The 22467-nt window shown below is 38.7% G+C and overlaps 1 non-coding gene across 1 annotated transcript; it reads left to right on the forward strand.

Annotated features, from left to right (window-relative positions):
* The first annotated feature begins 18882 nt into the window (after positions 1-18882).
* Positions 18883-18989, forward strand: LOC113851665. Its single transcript, XR_003502237.1, has one exon. It is a non-coding gene; the product is annotated as a small nucleolar RNA R71 (small nucleolar RNA).
* Positions 18990-22467: the final 3478 nt, after the last annotated feature.

Raw genomic sequence — 22467 nt, forward strand, 5'->3', positions numbered from 1 at the left:
CTCGTAACTCCATAACATCAGGCTCAATTACATGAGACGAATCAGGAACATACTTTCTTAGCTGCGACACATGGAAAACATTATGTAGTCCTGACAACTGAGGTGGTAGCGCTAATTCATAGGCTACTGGTCCTCTATGATGTAATATCTGAAATGGTCCTATGAATTTAGGTGTTAACTTCTTAGCTCTTAAGGCTCGCCCCACACCTGTAGTGCGTGATACTCTCAAGAATACATGATCACCAACCTCAAATTCTAGGGATCTTCTGCGTTGGTCAACATAAGATTTCTGTCAACTCTGGGTGGCTCTCAGCTTTTCTCTAATAAGTTCAACTTTCTCCTTAGTTTCTTGTAGCATTTCAGGTCCAACCATCAAATGTACTCCATCTTGGAACCAACAGATAGGGGTTCTACACCTTCTACCATACAGAGCTTCAAATGGTGCCATATCTATACTCGAATGGTAGCTATTATTATAAGTGAATTCTACCAAAGGAAGCATAGTCTCCCAATTACTCTTCTGCTCTACAATACAAGTCCGCAATAAATCCTCTAAGGTTTGAATAGTACGCTCAGATTGACCATCTGTTTGCGGATGATATGCAGAACTCAACCTCAACTGTGTGCCCATAGCTTCTTGGAAACTCTGCCAAAACTGGGAAGTGAATCGAGGATCCCTATTAGAGATAATACTAGAAGGTATTCTGTGTAATCTGATAATCTCTCTAATGTACAATTCTGCTAATTTCTCCAAGCTAAAGGTCATGTTAATTGGCAAGAAATGCGCATTCTTGGTTAGCCTATCAACTATGACCCATACGGCATCATGATTTTTAACTGTTCTAGGTAGATGGGACACAAAGTCCATAGTCACATGGTCCCACTTCCACTCTGGAATTTCCATTGTCTGCAACTCTCTTGGAGGGCTTTGGTGCTCCGCCTTTGCCTTCTGGCAAGTCAAACAAGCTTTAACAAATTCAGCTATCTCTCGCTTCATGCCTGGCCACCAAAACATCTGCTTTAAATCTTGATACATCTTGGTAACACCAGGATGAATATTGAGATTACCCTTATGTCCTTCTTCTAGAATTGCTCTCTTTAATTCAGTATCTCTAGGGACACAAACTCGACCTTGGCATTTGAGAATACCATCAACACCTTTACTAAAACCCTTTGTCTTATCTGTCCTTAAGAGAAATACAATCCGACATAACATCGGATCCCACAGTTGTTTGTCTTTAATTTCCTGTAAGAAATTATTAGTCACCACAATTCGGCTACAACTAATCTTTTCAGGTGATAAGTCTACATGTATGTTCAGGTCTTGGAATTGTTCTACCAAAAGAGTTTCACTAACTCTTAAGGAAAATGCCTGAACCATATTCCTACTTAATGCATCGGCCACCACGTTAGCTTTTCCTGGATGGTATTGGAGCTGAAAATCATAATCCTTAAGGAATTCCACCCAACGTCTCTGCCTCATATATAACTCTCGTTGATCAAATAAATACTTCAGACTCTTGTGATCACTATATACATCAAACTGAGCTCTATAAAGATAGTGCCGCCACACCTTCAGAGCAAAGACCACAGCAGCTAACTCAAGATCATTAATCGGGTAATTTCGCTCATGAGTTCACAATTGGCGAGATGCATAAGCTACCACTCTCTTATCTTGCATCAACACACATCCCAATCCCTGATGGGAAGCATCACAGTACACCTTGAACGGTCGACTAGTATCAGGGAGAATCAACATCGGTGAGGAAGTTAGTCTCTGCTTCAACTCATTAAAGCTTTGCTCACATTCCTCAGTCCATACAAAGGGTTGATCACGGCGAGTTAACCGTGTTAATGGTGCAGCTATCTTCGCAAATCCCTGTATAAATCTCTGGTAGTAACCTGCTAGACCCACAAAACTACGAATCTCTGTGGCTGTCTTCGGCCTTTCCCACTGCAACACCGCTTCAACTTTGGAAGGATCAACTGCAATTCCTTTAACTGAAATAACATGACCAAGGAACTTCACTTCCTTTAGCCAAAACTCACACTTAGACAATTTAGCATACAACTGTTTTTCCCTTAAAATACTAAGTACAGTCCTCAAATGCTCTGCTTGTTCCTCTGATGAACTAGAATAAATCAAAATATCATCAATAAAGACTACCACAAATCGATCCAGGAAGGGTCTAAAGATCCGATTCATGTAGTCCATAAACACAGCTGGAGCATTTGTGACTCCAAAAGGCATCACTATATATTCATAGTGGCCATATGTAGTGCGAAAAGCAGTCTTAGGAATATCTTCATCCTTCACTCGAATCTGATGGTACCCAAACTTCAAATCAATCTTAGAGAATACCTTAGCACCTCTCAGCTGGTCCATCAAATCATCAATTCGCGGCAACGGGTACTTATTCTTAATTGTCAACTTATTTAACTTGCGATAATCAACACATAATCTAGAACTTTCGTCTTTCTTTTTCACCAAGAGAACTGGTGCTCCCCAAGGCGATACACTCGGCCTAATCATCTGTTTCCGCATTAGATCCTCGATCTGCTCCTTAAGTTCCATCAACTCTTTCGGCGCCATTCGGTAAGGTGCTACAGACACTGGCTCAGCTCCAGGAATCAAATCTATAGAAAACTCCACCTCTCTATGTGGAGGTATTCCAGGAATATCCTCTGGAAAAATCTCAGGGAACTCTTGTACTACTGGTATTGACTGAAGGCTTTGCTCCACTTCTGCATTCATAACTCCCAACAAAACAAAACAAGATCCTCCCTCACCTAAGGATGTTTCTACCGGCGAGTAGAAATTAATTCCACACAGCCTTGCTGCTCAGGAAAGATTAAACACCTCTGGCCACAATCAATTAGCACACGATTGGCAGTTAGCCAATCCATACCCAGGATTACATCTAACCCTGACATCGGGATACAAATAAGTTTTACTTTGTACTTTCGTCCCTCCATTACTATGGGGCACCTAACACAAATCGTCGAAGTCTTAATCGAACATAAAGTAGGTGTCGATACTACCAATTCACATCCTAGATCGCTCACTGGTAACCCTAAGGTTCTCACATAAATGTCCGCAATAAAAGAGTGCGTGGCTCCAGAATCAAACAATACAGAAAGAGAAGTACCTGCCACTACTGTTGTCCCCTGAACGAGATCTGTCGCCTGGGCTGCCTCTGATGCAGAAGTAGTGAATACACGTCCCTCTACTCTCGATCTAATTCTCGTCAGAGCTCTAGTCGCTTTAGGTCTCACAACGTGCAAGGCGCTAGCAGAAGACGAAACTGCCCCACTAGGCGCTAGCAGAACGATGATTCACACTAGATCTACCGAATATTACTTGTTTTATAGCAAGATTCATCGAAGATTTGGCTTTAGAACAAAGTTTCTCCTAAGAACACCATGAACTTCTATGAGAAAGAGAAGGAGAAGAGAAACGAACGGTAAATCTAGCTTCAAACTTAAAGAAACTTACTTCAAATCCTTCAGAATAGACATAGAATCTCAAATCTGACAAGAAATCTAAGTTTAGGAAGGTTTAGTATGAGAGAAATGGTGGTATTTGGCCTTAGAACCTTTGAGAACCTTGGATAGGGGTGAAGAAATGAAAATTTCATGTGAAGCCCCCTTTTTATAGAAAATTTTCGAAATTCACTGTTCATCGCCAGAAACACTGTTCACCGCCTTACTGTTCACGCCGAAAATACTGTTTAGGGCACTATTCACGTTGGAAAATACCGTGCACGCGTACTGTACACGTATGTGACGTCAGCAGTCACTGTACATACGTGGTTTTCACTGTTCATACGCGGTTTTACTGTTCATCCGACACTGTTCATATGGTACTGTTCACTTTTTTTTTTTTTAATAAATAATTTCAAACTCCATCTAAATCTGTTCCAATACCAAATAATCCTTCAATTAACATTGAACAAGTATAAAATATTATAGATTACTCAATGATAAATCTCTAGCCTGACACTTTTTATTAGATGACCCATAGACCTTTACATATTAGAATTCTATATCATAGATTTTTTCTCTCTTTCTTTCACCCCTTCATTTATCTATTTATTTTTATTTTATTGCTTTACAACTCATAATCATATTCATTTTTTTTTGTTTTTTCTGCAATATTTGAGTTGCTATAATTATATCACTAATATATCATATCTTTATTTAATTTTTTTGTTTTGACTATTTCTTTAAATCTAGATAATCCGAAGCAATGAGTTGGTTATTAGTTCTTTTTAATTAATTCATATTATGAGTTGGTTTCTTTTTTTTTGTTGAATTTTAAGCATTCTAGAAAAACTAACGAGTCGCACATTAATTATAGCAATTATATCAATATCAAATGATTAATTGAATTTTTTATTCAATTCAATCTTATAAAATTTATCATTTTTTTGTTTTGGAATAAAAATGAAATAGTTTGTAATTTTTTGTTTTATTGAAACATGAAACCTTAAAGATAAGGAAGAATTTGTTATTCTTTAGTTTATAAATATCCAAACTTTGATACCTATTACCCCATAAATAGTTCGAACTGTATAGGAACAATAATCAATTTTAGCTCGAATGGTTTGTAGAGGAACCCTACCTTCTCTGATCCATTCGATACGTGCAATTTCTTTTCGATCGATACGTCCCGCAATTTGTACTTGCACTCCTTTTGTACCTGCTTGTTCAGTTAATTCAATAGCTTTTTTCATTGCTTTACGAAACGAAACTCTATTTTTTAATTGTCTGGCTATAAATTCTACAAGAATATTAGGATGTTTATAAGCATTTGCAATTCTTGTAATAGCAATGTTAAGTTTTCGGTTCACACAATTCAATTTTTTTTGCATATTCATCTGTAATTCTTCCAGCTTACCCTCTATTAATAACTTTGGAAATCCCATATAGATTATGACTTGAATCAGATCGATTCTTTTTTGAATCTTTATCCGTCCAATTCCTTCAACACCAGAGGATATTCTAATATCTTTTTGTATATAATTTTGGATGCAATCTCGTATTTTTTTATCTTCTTGTAGATTCTCGGAATAATTTGTTGCTTGTGCAAACCAAAAAGAATCATGACTTTGAGTTGTACCAAGTCTGAAACCAAGCGGATTTATTTTTTGTCCCATAATTCTCCACTACTATACATAAAAATGATACATCTCATTTGTTTGTGTATTTTTTTTTTAATATTTCTCTATAAATCATTGACTTAATTTGTTGAAATTACATTGTTACTAGCATTTGCTATTGCAAAATAAACCAATCCAAAATATTGAATATGATATTCAATTCAATGAAGTATAACTTTACGACACATAACCTCTTCTTTATGCACAAATCTAATCAATTAATATTAGTATTTGTGCTTTATGTTGTGAAAAAATATGAATAGTTTTTGACTAAAAGATTATACTTCTATATATTGGTTCTTCTTTATCATAAAATTTGATTTTCACTAAAAAATGAATAAACATTTATATTAGAAATATAAATCTTATTTGTTAATATATAGATTATTTCTTATATATATATATATATATATATATATATATAAATTCAAATATATAAATTATATGATTTTCATTTTATCGTTCGTTATTAATGTTAACGACGAGATCTATTATCATTTTTTGCATGTCCTCGGAAGTTTAGAGTAGGTAAAAATTCTCCCAATTTATGACCTACCATACGATCTGTTATATAAATAGGTAAATGTTTTTTTCCATTATGGATAGCAATGGTATGGCCAATCATTGTGCGTATAATGGTAGATGTTCTGGACCAAGTTATTATTACTTCTTTTTCTCCTTTTGCGTTAAGCTTATTTATTATTCTTAATAAACACGAGGGTTGCACTCGTTGCAGGACTTAACCCAACACCTTACGGCACGAGCTGACGATAGCCATGCACCACATGTGTCCGCGTTCCCGAAGGCACCCCTCTCTTTCAAGAGGATTCGCGGCATGTCAAGCCCTGGTAAGGTTCTTCACTTTGCATCGAATTAAACCACATGCTCCACCATTTGTGCGGGCCCCCGTTAATTCCTTTGAGTTTCATTCTTGCGAACGTACTCCCCAGGCGGGATACTTAACGCGTTAGCTACAACATTGCACAGGTCGATACGCACAGCGCCTAGTATCCATTGTTTACGGCTAGGACTACTGGGGTATCTAATCCCATTCGCTCCCCTAGCTTTCGTCTCTCAGTGTCAATGTTGGCCCAGCAGAGTGCTTTTGCCATTGGTGTTCTTTCCGATCTCTACGCATTTCACTGCTCCACCAAAAATTCCCTCTGCCCCTACAGTACTCCAGCTTAGTAGTTTCCACCGCCTGTCCAGGGTTGATAGCGAACTTAAAAAGTCACCTACAGACGCTTTACGCCCAATCATTCCAGATAACGCTTGCATCCTCTGTCTTACCGTAGCTGCTGGCACAGAGTTCATAACCGTCATTGCTTCTTCTCTGGGAAAAGAAGTTCATGACCCGTGGGCCTTCTACCTCCATGCGGCATTGCTCCGTCAGACTTTCGTCCATTGTGGAAAATTCCCCACGGTTGCCTCCCGTAGGAGTCTGAGTCGTGTCTCAGTCCCAGTGTGGCTGATCATCCTCTCGGACCAGCTACTGATCATCACCTTGGTAAGCTATTGCCTTACCAACTAGCTAATCATACGCGAGCCCCTCCTCGGGCGGATTCCTCCTTTTGCTCCTCAGCCTATGGGGTATTAGCAGCCGTTTCCAGCTATTGTTCCTTTTTATTAACTGAATATTTTATTTTCTTAGAGTCTTTTCCTAGAGAGTTTATTCAGGTTTATATGTATACATAGGGAAAGCCATGTACAATGAAAAATGCAAGCACGGCTTGGGGAGAGATTTTTTCTTGTTTTATTATTGTATTGAATTTGATTAAAAAATAAATTATCTACTCCATTCGACTAGTTCTGGGTTCGAGTCCTGGGTAACCCATTGCTAATGAATATATCAAATAATTAATATATGGAAATTATATGTATATACTATAACGATCTCTAAAAACCCATTTTTTGAATGAATGAAATGGAATAAAAAGGAAATTCAGATAAATCTAGATGAATAAGAGCATATTATGAAATGGTTGACAGCGGTATAACAGTCATGTTATATGGTTGAATAACAAGCTCTTAAATTATCTATTTATAGAGAATTCGTGTGCTTGGGAGTCCCAGATGATTAAATGAACCAAGATTTTACCATAACTGCAATTTTACAGAGACGCGAGAGCGAAAGCCTATGGGGTCGCTTCTGTAACTGGATAACTAGCACTGAAAATCGTCTTTACATTGGATGGTTTGGTGTTTTGATGATCCCTACCTTATTGACCACAACTTCTATATTTATTATCGCTTTTATTGTTGCTCCTCCAGTAGATATTTAGAGGACCCAGGCGAGACCAAAACTGGAACTTGGGCCCAAAGGCGCCAGGAGGCGAAAGAGCGGTGGGGAACCCTTCCCTTGAGTCGTAGGAGTCACTTCCAGGGAGTTTCGGTGGCCCAAGACAAGTTTTGCACACGTTGCTTAGCTGCTAAGCAAAAGAAGATTAAAGCGAGACCCAAACTGGCACTTGGGCCCAAAGGCGCCAGGAGGCGAGAGAGCAGTGGGGAACCCTTATTTGCTAAGCAAAAGAAGATTAAAGCGAGACCCAAACTGGCACTTGGGCCCAAAGGCGCCAGGAGGCGAGAGAGCAGTGGGGAATCCTTATTTGAGTCCTAGAGTTACTTCCAAGGAGTGTTAGTAGCCCGAGCAAGTTTTGCATGCGTTCCTTAGCCGCTAAGCAAAAGAGGACCCAGGCGAGACGTAAACCGGAACTTGGGCCCATAGGCGCCAGGAGACGAAAGAGCGGTGGGGAACCCTTCCCTTGAGTCCCAAGAGTCACTTCCAAGGAGTATCGGTGGCCCAAGCCGAGTTTTGCACGCGTTCCTTAGCCGCTAAGCAAAGAGGACCAAATCGAGACCCAAACTGGAACTTTGGCCCAAAGACGCCAAGAGGCGGAAGAGCAGTAGGGAAACCTTCCCTTGAGTCCTAGGAGTCACTTCCATGGAGTTTCAGTGGCCCAAGATGAGTTTTGCACGCGTTGCTTAACCGCTAAGCAAAAGAGGAATAAAGCGAGACCTAAACTGGCACTTAGGCCCAAAGGCGCCAGGAGGCGAGAAAGCGGTGGGGAACCCTTCCTTTGAGTCCTAGAGTCACTTCCAAGGAGTTTCAGTGGCCCAAGCCGAGTTTTGCACTCACAGCTAAGCAAAAGAGGACGCAGGCAAGACCTAAACTGGAACTTGGGCCCAAAGGCTCTAGGAGGCGAGAGACCAGTGGGAAACCCTTCTGTCGAGTCCTAGAGTCACTTCAAAGGACTTTCAGTGGCCCGAGCTGAGTTTTGCACGAGTTCCTTAACAGTTAAGTGATAGTCATATTTTAGTATATCTTTCTCTCCATGTTTTTTGTTTAATTGAGTCTCATTAGTGTGCTATTTTGATGTGTTAGTTTAGATTTGTGTTAGTAAGTCATTTAGGATTTAAATGTAAATCTTTCTTAATTCCTGTCTTCCCTCATTTTTTAGAATTCAAAAAGTCTCTATTCTAAATTCTTTCTTTTCCTCTCTTTTATTTTCGTCTCTCTAGATTCCATCTTCTCGTATTTTCTGGTTTTGGCCGAAGCAAGCATGATCATGAAGCAAGGCTAATCCATCAATCAGTTCAAGGTTTCAAGAACTACATTTTATTTGAGTTTTGAATTAGGTTCTATCGAATTCTCTCCCTTCCTCCTCTTTTTTTGATTAGGATAATTAAGTTTTTCATGATATTGAATTTTTGTTTGCAACCTAAACAGAGAATGAGAATTTAAGATTTGAAATACACCTAATTCAATCAATCAATTGTTTTGAATTTCGTTAGAGCATTGGATTTGTGATTGCAGTTTTTGTTTTAATAGAATTCATAATCTAGATTTAGATTTTGGATTGCTAATGTGGAATTGAATTAGTGTTGATTGGAAATTCGTTGGAATTGTATTCGTATAACAATAAGAATTGCATTGTAGTGATTGAGAATTGCATTGTAGTCCTAGAGTCACTTCCAAGGAGTTTCAGTGGCCCAAGCCAAGTTTTGTACGCGTTCCTTAGCAGCTAAGCAAAAGAGGACTCAAGCGAGACCCAAACTGAAACTTGGCCTAAAGGCGCTAGGAGGCATGAGAGTGGTGGGGACCGTTCCTTTGAGTCATAGGAGTCACACCCATGGAGTTTTAGTGGCCCGAGCCAAGTTTTGGACGCATTCTAGCCGTTAAGCAAAAGAGAACCAAACCGAGACCCAAACTGGAACTTGCCCAAAGGCGCCAGGAGACGAGAGAACAGTGGGGAACCCTTTTGTTGAGTCCTAGAGTCACTTCAAAGGAGTTTGAGGAGCCCGAGCCGAGTTTTGCATGTGTTTCTTAGTCGCTAAGCAAAAGGCAACCTAGGCGAAACGCAAACCAAAACTTGAGACCAAAGGCAGCAGGAGGCGAGAAAGCAGTGGGGAACCCTTTCTTTGAGTCATAGGAGTCACTCCCAAGGAGTTTCAGTGGCCCGAGTCAAGTTTTGTACGCGTTCCTTAGCCACTAAGCAAAAAAGGACGCAAGCGAGGCCCAAACTGGAACTTGGGCCCAAAGGCGCCACGAGGCGAGAGAGCAGTGAGAAACCCTTTCTTTGAGTCATAGGAGTCACTTCCTAGGAGTTTCAGTGGCTTGAGACAAGTTTTGCACGAGTTCCTTAGCCGCTAAGCAAAAGAGGACAAAACCAAGATGGTGTGTAAAAATCTGATCACTGGGCAAGTGTACCCGTTGTCGAAGTAATATTTAAAATTAAAATTAAAGTACCAAGTGTCGTATCTACAGGGACTGTTATTAAGAAACTTTTCCTTAATTGCGTAATTGTTAATAAATATGAAAAATAAACCTTGTTGATGAAACTGCTTAAAGTAAAAGAATAATAAAAGGAACAGACATTGTAGTGAAAATAAATTATAGAAAATTATGACTAAAGGTATTCAATGTAAAAAGGCAAGTATCTAGACTGTAAATCCCCCTAAGTGTCCAAATAACTGAAATTCTTCTTCAACTACTTAGTTTCAAACCCTTATCGCTGCAGGAAATTCTAAATTAAATCAATACCTTTCTCAAGGATAATGATTCCTAACCCTCAGTTGATTAATCAGAATCTCTTCTTTAATTAATACCCCTAGGTTGCATTAAGTTCATTATGAATTCCATAATTAGGGTTAATCCTAATACAGAAAACTCATGTCTTTCTATCTCTAGAAATACATTCAAGTCTTTTTAATTGAGCAATGTTAAATTCATGCAAGAATTTTACTCAAATTCAAACAAGAAAACAAGATAGAAGAAAATTGATACTACTGAATTAAACCCAAGAGAAAGGAACATGAAATAGCATTAGAAGAATTCCAGAAAATTTAGTCAATTAGGATTCATTACATCTAGATACTCAAAGGAAAGTTAGAACCTAAACATCTTGAAATTAAAATTACAAAAGAGATGAATTACAATGCTTGATCCTATCCTGCTTCCGTCTCTGAGTCTTTCGTCTCCAAAAACTGCCTCCTAAGGTTCAAGACCAGTTCTCCTTTTATAGGAATTGTCCTAGGGTTTTCGCAAAAGTTAAATTTCTGACGCGCGTAAAAGTACACGCCCAAGTACACGCTCATGTACACGGTCGTGATCTGCCCGTGTACATCTCTGGTTTTGATGATATACTTTAATTTACGCGACCAGTGATGTACACGCTCATATACACAGGCGTGTATCTGCCCGTGTATATCTCTGGCTGAATATTTCCTTGTTCTTTGCATTCCAGTGAGATACACGACCATATACACGGGAGTGTATCTGTCCGTGTATATCTCTGGGTTCTTCTTTCTTCAATTCTCGACATCTTTGATGTTTTCATATCCTTGACCCTTTTTCCTGAAACATAAATAAAATGAGATTAATTATAGTATCTATCAATGAATAGCTTAAAAATTCTCAATTATCATAATATAGGATTAAGTCTATGGAGCATTTATCAAATTCTTCCGAACTTGAACTTTTGCTTGTCCCCAAGCAAAGGAATGGATCAATTTTACCCTTGACAACAAAGAATCAAATTCCTAAATTTTTCTTATTGTTATTTTTATTTTATTTTATTTTTAGAGGGAAAGTAATTCTTAAACATCAAATTGTGCTTTCTTTTGCTCTTGACCTCTGTAACTTCAGACAGAACTGAAATAAGGACCTCTCTACCATTAGCTCTTAAATTTTTTAATTCAAAACTTTGAATTCTTCCACAAGGTGTTATTTAATTTTCTTTACTTTGAGCGATGATCAGCTAATAGGGTGCATTTTATGCTCTATCCCAATTAGCACAAGGTATTAATGAAAAATTCTACCCCTTGCTTTCCACATCGGTACCTCAAACAATTTCGGGGTTCTAGAATGTGGTATCCGGACATTGCCTGCAATCCATCCACATTCAACTAGTTATGCTTCTATGGCATGCTCTTTTATTTCTAAGCAGAGCCCCAATTTTTCAGATATTAACGATTCTTAAAAAAAATATATATATTTTTTTTTCATAGATTCAAGGTCCTCAAATCAGAAAAATCTACCGATACTTCAATCGAGAAACAATCAAAAACACAAATCCAATATCTAGAATAACTGCATATGAATCTTTATTTTTTGTTTTTATTTTTATTTTTAGGAATATCTTCTTCTATGCAACAGTAAAATTGACTCAGTATTGCTCAAGAATAAAACAATTCAGTTCAAACATCTATAATTATCCACCCCACATTGTAAGATTTTCTTTGTCCTCAATCAAATATAAAAATTAAAGTGCAACTGAAACCTCCCTGGAGAGTAAGTAAATAAGCAAAGAATCTTTGGAAGCAAAACTAATCTGAGATTGACATGGAAAGGAAACCTGATCAAAATTGATTTATAGGAAAATTTTACTCAGTTCAGAATGACAAGAAGAAAGAACTATCAAAATGATGCAATAAAGAACATAATTAGTAAAGAGACAAAGGCAATATAAATCCTAAAAATAACATAAGTAAAAGAAAACTCAAAAACTGTTTCTATCCTAAATTTAAGCTAAACTAAACTGCAGCACTAGCATCGCTCGAGTCTTCATCATCTGAACTGAAAAAGTGATCAGAAGGGAGTGGAGATGGATGGAGAATCGTCGGTGCTGAGATACCAAAGTGATTAAATAGAGCAGCAAAATTATCTTCGACTATGGATTCTAGCCTAGTCAAACGATGAATACAGTCTCGGTGGCTGCTCCTCAAAGACCGCTGAGATGCAATGATCTGCTGCAAGTGATAGTGAATGGGGCTGGGAGCTTCGGTAGGTGCATGGGGACTGTCGACCCTAGGTGGTTGTGAGGGGAACTCATCAAAGGGGTTGTCTTGGGCAGCAGAGGGGGTATCGGCTACTGGTTCAAAATGCATGGCTCTCATTGTGTCGTGCAGGATAGGGGCCATGTTATTCACTAGTGTTAAACCAGAATCATTGCTCAGAAGTCCTAACCCTTTAGCCAAATGAGTGACATAAGGACCCGCACAAATACTCCCAACCCGATCATCACTGGCTTGAGAGAGCAGAAATTTTGCTAAACAAATACCTAGGTGGATTGGTATTTGATCAATCATGCTCCGCAGATATTCTAGATCCTTTGTACCCACGACCCCAAAACTGTGACCTCTCCCAGTGAGAGTGTGAGCTAACAGGGCATGTATATATCTCCAAGCCGGGTTCCTTAATGTGGAGGCCTTCGAGCGAGCAGGATTCCAATCTTTCTCAGCAGCGCTAATTCTCCACCAGAAGTCTTTATTCGAGCAACCCAAAAGGGGAATATGAGCAAGGTTTCGGTACTTTTCAATGAGTACAAAATCAGCTGTGTAAAGACCCATTCAGAAGGAGAATTCAGAATAGCTCATCTTGTACATGGTATTCATCATTCTGAATTGAATGGAATCTACATAGTCCCAACCCAAAAAATTACGTTCAACAACTAAGGTAGTGAGGAATTCTAAAGTGAGTTCTTTATAAGTAGGCTCAATAATAGAAAACAGAACTTCCCAATGTCCTACTCCTATCAATTCTCTCACTTCATCAACCAAATTGTAATGTTGTAGAACCTCCCAATCAATGTATTTGCTCTGGCCCCAAACCCTTGTTTTCAACTTATCGTACCTTGTCAGATGAGCAGGGGCGTTGAATCGGAGCAGCTGGGATGGAGGGGGTTGTGGTGGGCGCTTAGTTTGGGGACGAGGACGTTTCCTCACTTGCTCCTTGCCTCTTCTTGGTACTCTAGAGGAAGACCCATCAGCCATGGTAGTTGCAGAAAAACTGGGCGTGTAGATGGATGGGGAAGGATTGCAGAATTCTTTTTCTGCTATGAAGGAAGGAGGAGAAAAAGAGAGGGAGTGGGGTTTGCAGAGGAGAAGGAGTATTGAACCAGAAACAGAGGAGGGGAAGGGAGAAACCTAGGTTTTGAAGGAGATTTAAAACAGGGTTTATAAAACAGAGGTGCAGTGCGGGAAATTAAAACAGAGGGGATTATCGCGCCAGATACACGGCCGTGTATTTAGGCGTGTAGATCTCGGCCCATTGAATTTTTTTAAAAAGATCACGAAACTGGGCATATACACGGTTGGATACACGGCCGTGTATCTGACCGTGTATATCTCTGTACAAGATAGATGAAATCTACATGGGTGTGTATCTTAGGCGTGTAAGTCCTTGCCCAACTTTGCCTGAGTACACGGTTAGATACACGGACGTGTATCTAACCGTGTACATCTCTGCACAGCAGAATTGTCATGAAACAAAAGTACACGGCCATGTACATGGCCGTGTAGTTGACCGTGTATCTCACTGCCCTCTCTCTTTTATTATTTTCCTTAATTAAATTTTTTATTTTTTATTATTATTATTATTATTTTCATTATTGTTATTATGATTACGAATAATTGGAAACAATTGAACCAACCACCAACTAAATTATAGTAAACTAAAACTTTCTAACCTAAACAAATAATTAACCAGATTAAAACAAACTAAATCTACCTAACCTAAACTACTCAATGTGATTCAGTATTCAACATGGAGGAGTTTGAACTCCTCATTCTCAAATGTTTGAATTTGACCTCCCTGGTACAGTTTTAGTCTGTGTCTATTTACCTTAAAGTTTCCTTTCTCCTGATGTGTTAATTCTACTGTACCATAAGGAAACACTTCATGCACCGTAAAAGGCCCAGAGCAACGGGATTTGAGTTCACCTTGGAATAATTTGAGACGAGAATTGTATAACAGTACTAAATCACCCTTTTTGAATTGTTTACCTCCCTTGATTTTCCTATCATGATATACTTTCATCCTCTCCTTGTAGATCCTGGAGGTTTTGTAGGCCTCCATGCGCCACTCTTCCAACTCATTTAATTGCATCAACCGTTGGTTTCCTGCATGATCAAGATCCATATTCAGAGATTTAATTGCCCAGAATGCCTTATGTTCTAATTCAACTGGGAGATGACAGGCCTTTCCAAATACAAGTCTATATTGTGTAGTGCCTATGGGAGTTTTAAAAGCTGTCCTGATAGCCCACAAGGCATCATCTAATTTGTCAGCCCAGTCTTTCATATTCCTTTCTACTGTCTTTTCTAATACTCTTTTTAACTCCCTATTAGCTACCTCAACTTGGCCACTCGTTTGAGGATGGTAAGGGGTAGCAATTCTATGGGTGACTCCATATTTATTCAAAACTTTTTCCAGTTGTGTATTGCAGAAATGTGTACCCCTATCACTTATTAAAGCTCTTGGTGTGCCAAATCGTGAAAACAGCTTTTTGAGGAACCTAGTGACTACTCTTGCATCATTATTAGGTAATGCTTGTGCCTCTACCCATTTTGACAAATAATCAATAGCCACTAAAATATATTTATTCCCTTTTGAACTAGGAAAGGGTCCCATAAAATCGATCCCCTAAACATAAAAAATTTCACACGTTAAGATGTAATTCTGAGGCATTTCATTCCTTTGAGAGATATTACCTGACCTCTGGCAATTATCGCACAACTCAACATACCTATGGGCATCTTTAAAGATAGAGGGCCAGTAAAATCCAGAATCTAGCACCTTTTTAGCTGTCCTAGTCCCAGAATGATGTCCTCCAGCAGGGCCAGTGTGATAGTGTCTTAGAATTTTCCATCCTTCGGAGTGTGGCACACATCTTCTAATAACCTGGTCTGCACAAATTCGAAACAAATATGGGTCCTCCCAAAAGTAGTATTTCAAGTCAGAAAAGAATTTCTTCTTTTGTTGACTTCAAAATTCTTGCGGTAGAACCTTAGCAACCAAATAATTAGCAAAATCCGCAAACCATGGTAAAGAAAAATCGGAAGCAGTTACCACATTGTATAGATGTTCTTCCGGAAACTTGTCATTGATGCTTCCTTCTTCCAATTTCTCTATGCTGGGATTCTCCAACCTTGACAAGTGATCAACAGCTAAATTCTCTGAACCCTTTTTATCCTTGATTTCCAAGTCGAATTCCTACAGTAACAAGACCCATCTCATTAGTCTCAGCTTTGCGTCACTTTTATTTAGCAAATAACGCAATGCAGAATGATCTGTATATACTATCACTTTAGACAGAATTAAATATTGGCGAAATTTATCAAACGCAAACACCACAGCTAATAATTCTTTTTTTGTCGTAGTGTAATTCTCTTGGGAACTTGTTAGGGTCTTGCTAGCATAATAAATGGGTTGAAAATGCTTGTCTTTTCTCTGGCCAAGCACAGCTCCCACAACATAGTTGCTTGCATCGCACATTAATTCGAATGGATAATTCCAATCTGGACCGCATAAAATAGGGGCTTGGGTCAGCTTTCCCTTTAGTAGCTCAAAAGCACTTAAGCACTCCTCATCAAAATTAAAGGAGTTCTCTTTTTCTAAGAGCTTGGTCAGAGGTTTGGTGATTTTTGAGAAGTCCTTGATAAACCTCCTGTAGAAGACTGCGTGGCCTAAGAAGCTCCGAATTGCTTTGACAGATTAGGGGGTGGTAGCTTTTTGATTGTGTCAATTTTTGCTTTATCCACCTCAATTCCCTTGCAGGAGATTTTATGACCAAGTACAATGCCTTCTTGTACCATAAAATAACATTCCTCCCAATTAAGTACCAAATTAGTTTCTTCACATCTTTGAAGCACTCTTGACAAATTCTATAGGCAATGGGAGAATGAATCACCGAAGACTGAAAAGTCATCCATGAATATCTCCATGATATCCTCTACCATCTCGTCGAATATAGCCATCATACACCGTTGAAAAGTTGCCGATGCATTACATAATCCGAATGGCATCCGGCGATAAGCAAATGTTCTGTATGGGCATGTGAAGGTAGTTTTCTCTTGATCCTCTGGTGCTATTGGAATTTGAAAGTATTCGGAGAGGCCATCCAGGAAGCAATAAAACATATGGCCTGAGAGACGCTCGAGAATCTGGTCAATGAATGGGAGAGGGAAGTGGTCTTTCCTTGTTGCGTCATTCAGCTTTTGGTAATCAATACACACCCTCCACCCAGTGACAGTTCTAGTAGGGACCAACTCATTTTTCTCATTGGGAACTACAGTCATCCCCCCTTTCTTTGGAACGACTTGCACCGGGCTCACCCACGGACTGTCTGAGATGGGATAGATCATTCTGGCATCCAGTAGCTTGATCACTTTCGTTTTCACCACTTCTTTCATGTTTGGGTTTAGTCTTCTTTGTGGTTGCACTACTGCCTTAAAGTCAAACTCCATCAAAATTTTGTGAGTGCAAAAGGAAGGACTAATCCCTCTAATGTCAGAGATTCTCCATGCTATCGCTTTCTTGTGCTCTCGGAGCACATTCAGTAGCTGGCCTTTTTGTTCTTGTGTTAGTTTCGAAGCGATGATGATGGGTAACTTGCAACCGTCTTCCAAGAAAGCATACTCTAGATGTTCAGGTAGAACTTTCAGTTCTACTCCTGGTGGTTTGTCAGTGGATGGGCTGGGCTGCTCCTCTGAATTTTGTTTCAGAGCTTCAAAGTTCCTCTTTCTCAATAATGGTTTAGTGGCTTCTAGATGATACCACTGTTCTTGAGTTAGTATGCCCATATTATCTGTTCCTTCTTCTTGTATCAAGCTTCTCTCCAAAGGGTCTGAGATCAAGAATTCTTGTGTAAAATTAGAAACAAGGTTATCAATTACATTAATGAAAAAACATGAATCATCTTGTTTCAAGGATTTTTTCATCACTTCAGGAATTTTGAAAGTGACTTCTTCGTCTTCAACCCTCAAAATTAACTTCCCATCACTCACATCAATTATGGCTTTTGCGGTAGCTAAGAATGGACGACCTAAGATTAAGGGGACCTCAGTGTCCTCATCCATATCAAGAATCACAAAATCGACAAGAAAAATAAATTTGTCCACTTTTACAAGCACATCCTCAATGATACCCCTAGGATATTTAATTGACCTATCAGCTAGTTGAATACTCATCCTAGTTGGTCTAGGTTCTCCCAAACCTAATTTCTTAAAAACAGAATATGGCATCAAATTAATGCTAGCACCTAAATCAGCTAAGGCCCTATCAACTATCAATCTACCAATGAGACAAGGAAGAGTAAAACTCCCTGGATCCTTTAATTTCTCGGGCATCTTGTTCTGTAGGATTGCTGAGCATTCTTCATTAAGTGTTACCATGGCCAACTCTTCCAGCTTCTTCTTGTTCGATAGTAAATCCTTCAGAAATTTGGCGTATTTGGGCATCTGTGCTAAAGCATCAACAAACGGTAAATTTATATGAAGCTGACGAAATAAGGAAAGAAATTTACCAAATTGTTCATCGTCCCTGTCCTTCTTCAATCTAGCTGGGTAGGGGAGTGGAGGTATGAATTCTTTCAATGTAGGTGGTTTTTCTACAGTTTCCTCTTAAACTTTATCTTCCTCTTCAATTGTAGCTTTTTCTGCATCTTGCTTACCCTTTTCTTGTAATATTTTGCCGCTCCTTAATGAAACTGCCTTCACCTGCTCCTTAGGATTTGTTTCAGTATTGCTAGGTAGGCTCCCTTGGGGTCTTTCTGAGAGGAGTCTAGAGATTTGACCCAACTGATTTTCCAGATTATGGATTGATGCTTGTTGATTTCTTAATGCTGTCTTGGTGGATTGAAACTGAGATTCTGATGTTTGAATGAATTTGGTCATCAGCTCCTCAAGGTTTGACTTCTTTTCAGTTGGGGGTGGTGGTTGATGTGGAGCTTGTTGAAACCCTGAGGGTGTGTTGTTCCGCATTGGCTGTTGGTTGTTATTCCACGGTGGGTTTGCATAGTTCCTCCAGCCCGGATTATTCATGCCATTGTAATTTTGGTACAGTGGTCTGTTTCCTATCACATTGGCATGTTCTTCCTGAGTAGCTCGACATTCATGATTAGGGTGGCCTCATCCACAAACATCACATCTCATCACTGGAGTAGCTGGATGGTTAACAGATAAACCATCAATCTTCTTCCCTAAGGCTTCAACTTGCATTGCCAAGGATGTCACTGCATCAAGACTATAGATCCCTGCAGATTTTACAGGTTTGGATCGAGTGGAGCTCCATTGATAGCTGTTCATTGCCATTTCTTCAAACAGTTCTTGTGCAGCCCTTGGTGTCTTGCTATTCAAAGTGCCCCCAGCTGCAGCATCTATCATTTGTCTTGTGGCTGGGTTCAATCCATTGTAGAAGGTTTGCACTTGAAGCCAGTCCGGAATCCCATGATGTGGGCATTTCCGCAACAATTCCTTGAACCTCTCCCACGTATCGTATAATGTCTCTGTCTCTAACTGGTAGAAGGAAGAGATATCATTCCTCATCTTGGCAGTTTTAGCGAGAGGAAAATATTTCACCAAGAATTTTTCTGCCATAGCCTCCTGATGAAACGATTTTTACTACTCGTCATGCAAAAGATTGTCGTTAATCCTCATCAAATATGCAAAGAAATGAATGCAGTACTAGGGTGTTATCCTAGGTCGTCTCCAAGGAATTTTTGGTTGAGAACATACATCGAACAAGTGTAAACATGTATTTTAAAGCAAGTAAATTGGGGGGAGGTTTGTCAATTTCTGGGTTTTAATCAAGAACGAAATGTAAATTTAATGAAATTCAATCAATTAAAATGAGTAATCCCTAGTCAAGCAATGAGTTCTATCATTGTTCTTCCAAATGATTCAATAATCCCTTTTCTTTCCCTTAAATTAAGTTAATCTAACAAGCGAAGACTAACTTTAACATCCCAATTAAAATTAAGCATCTTAATGGGCTCCAATCTCTATCCCTAAGATTAAGCAACCTCAAGGATTAACCAAAATTAAGCAATTTTGAATTAGAATTTCGTTAGGTAAATTAGGGTTCATTAAGCAATGTTCCCTTCATGCAAATTCCATTTCATTCAGAGATTGGGGTTAATAAATTCAAGGAAAGAAAGATTTGTATTGCAATTAATCCCAAGAATTCAAGATTCATGTGCATTGACTAGGAATTACAAGGAAGTTTAGCCCTCCATGTGGATGGGCTTCACAAAAGAGAGAAAGAAATGCAAGAACGTAAACATTATTAATGCAAATTCAACAAAAATCAAAAGAGAAATTGGAAATTAAAACCTATAGAGGACCCTTGGCTGTCACCCAAGACTCCAATGTCGTAAGAAATTATCCCAATTTGGCAAAGAAAATTGTGTAAAATGTCAAAAGTCCCGTACCCTAATTCCTAAAATCTATTTATAGTGGATGACATGTCACCAAAGTGTCCACTTTTGCCTTTGAAAGTGTCCACTTTGGGCCCTGAAAGTGTCTACGCGCATGATGGAAGGATTGCCGCTTCTCTGGAGTTGCCACTATTTGTGCTGAAAGTAGCTACTTTGGTGCGCGTGGTTACTTTGAGAGCCCATAGTAACCACGCGGATCATGCTTCCAATTTAACGTCCCTGGAGCTTCTGGAGTTGTCACTTTTGGTCTTGAAAGTGGCTACTTTGGAACTTTTAATGCCCAGACTTGCTGTAGTTGCCACTTTTGCTCCCAAAAGTGGCTACTTTGGGGGCAACTTTCATCCAAGGACCAAGATTTCTCAAATTTAACTTGGGCATTCTGCAAAATCATCAAGATAATTAAAATTGCAATCTATATCTATGTAATTAAATGCAAATTAACCAAAAATTAATAAACCTATGATATTTACTCAAAATGTGATTTCTATATTATTTGCACTATCTAAGTCCATTTTTTTCTATTAAGGAGCACCAAAAAGGCAAGTAAAAATATAATAAAAAATGAATTCATCACAACCCCAAACTTAAACTTTTGCTTGTCCTCAAGCAAATCAAAATTCAAGCAAAGCAAACGAAGAGGGTTGGATTTATCCAAAATTTTTTATTAAGAGATTTTCATTCCAACTTCATGCTTTAATTAGCATTTCCAACATCTTCACAACCATAGACTCATTCAACAGAGGAATCATATTCATGTCAAATATTCCATGCAAAGTCCCACTAAATTGAAACAAAAGAATCAAGCAAGGTTTCATGTGACTCACATAATGCAAAGAAACTATCGATCTCACAAGGTGGTGTTTCACTCATCACTCAACAACATTTCAGGCTAAGTGTTTTCCCTCAATCCATGCATTTAGCCTCACCCTACCATAGGCTTGCCCATATTCTCAATCTCCTTTGCCTAGATACAACGAACCACCTATCATGAGGGCTTTGTTGGTCACAAATGGGGTTAGGATAGGCTCAAATTTTAACCAAGGAGAGTGACAAGATCAAGTGGTTACTCAAGAGGAGGGAGTTCTTTTGAGTGATTTAGTGCAACAACTAGAGTGGAATGCCTTAAATGATGTAGCTTAAGAGGTTACAGCATTCTTTCACCACATTAATTTTTTTATTTGCCTTATGTGGAGATCCTTTTTCAACTCAAATGCCTTGCTATATTTTTCTTTCTTTCTTTTCTCCTTTTTCATTCATTCATATTTTTGTGATATTAAGGACTTTGACAATCATTTTTTTTTTTGACATGTATTATGAACATGTATGCTGTCCACCACCCCAAACTTAAGACATTGCTTGTCCTCAAGCAACTACAAGCATAATCAACACCCCAAACTTAGTTTCTTGCACTCAATCTTGAGGCAACTCAAAAGAAATACCTCTATTAAGGAAAGGGAAATATATTTGTTGACTAAGTTTGGCAAAAGCAAGAAGTGGGGAACAGGGAAGTGAAGTGCAAGGGTGGGGGGAAAGGTATGTGCAAAGAAGGCCTCAATCATTTAGATGAAAAATTGCACAATGCATATTGAATTAAGAAACAGGGCAAGTTCTAGAGGATGAGTGCAACAATACATGTAATATGCACACAGAAAAAGAAGTAAGAGGCCCAATTCACTACCATGGTAAAAGTGATAATAACTTGCAAAATGAGAGCACAATTCACCCGACAAGAAAATATGTTCAAAATGTTAGGAACAGAAATATGTACAAAAATGAGAATGAGTATGGGTTGGATGGAAAATGCAATCAGAGCATAAAAGCAAAATTATAAAACAGGACTAGATTAAAAAGAAAAGAGAAGGCATGAAATGAGGAAAAGTAAGCGAGAAATAAATGCAAAACAGGGACAAAGAGTTCACCCCCCTTTTTATAGATGATGTATTCAAAGTTCCTTCTAGGATTGCTTGACAATATCTGCAGAGAAGAAAGAATATGTGAATGAGTAGTGTAGGGAAATTGGGTCAACCCTCCATGGTAACACACAACAGCAAGCAATCAAACCAGGGGCTGCAAAATAATTTGATACCGTCCTAAGTAATTTGTGTGCAAAAGGGTGTATAGTGCTACATATGACTCAAAGGGCAACCAATGTCACTCATGGTACATAGCCTACAAACACATTCCATTCCATAAAAAGAGGCATTCTATGGGCAAAGCATAGAGCTCAATTGGTACAGACAAGAACAATTAAGCACAGAGAATGGTGTGGCATACAGTCACTATGTATAGCAATCAAATGTATAGCAAAATATGGCTTCTAAGCTCAAGGACCATAATGCAGCAATTAGTGAAGTTAAAGTCACGAAAAGCATGTTCAACACCCAGAAAGATCAACAATCATGGTTAATTATGTAATGTGCATGAGGATCAAGTGCAGCAAAAGTAAAATGGCATGGAATTGAAAAGCAAAACAGCAAAATGGAGGGGCCAAAACTAAATGGAAATGGCCACGAACCAAATTCAGGCACTAACATACATGAACAAGAAGTTCAATAGCATTATTGGCATGTTTAGAGCATAAAAATGAAAGA

This window comes from Abrus precatorius, unplaced genomic scaffold, assembly GCF_003935025.1.
Source record: "Abrus precatorius isolate BTA unplaced genomic scaffold, Abrus_2018 Scaffold9, whole genome shotgun sequence".
Taxonomy (NCBI): domain Eukaryota; kingdom Viridiplantae; phylum Streptophyta; class Magnoliopsida; order Fabales; family Fabaceae; genus Abrus; species Abrus precatorius.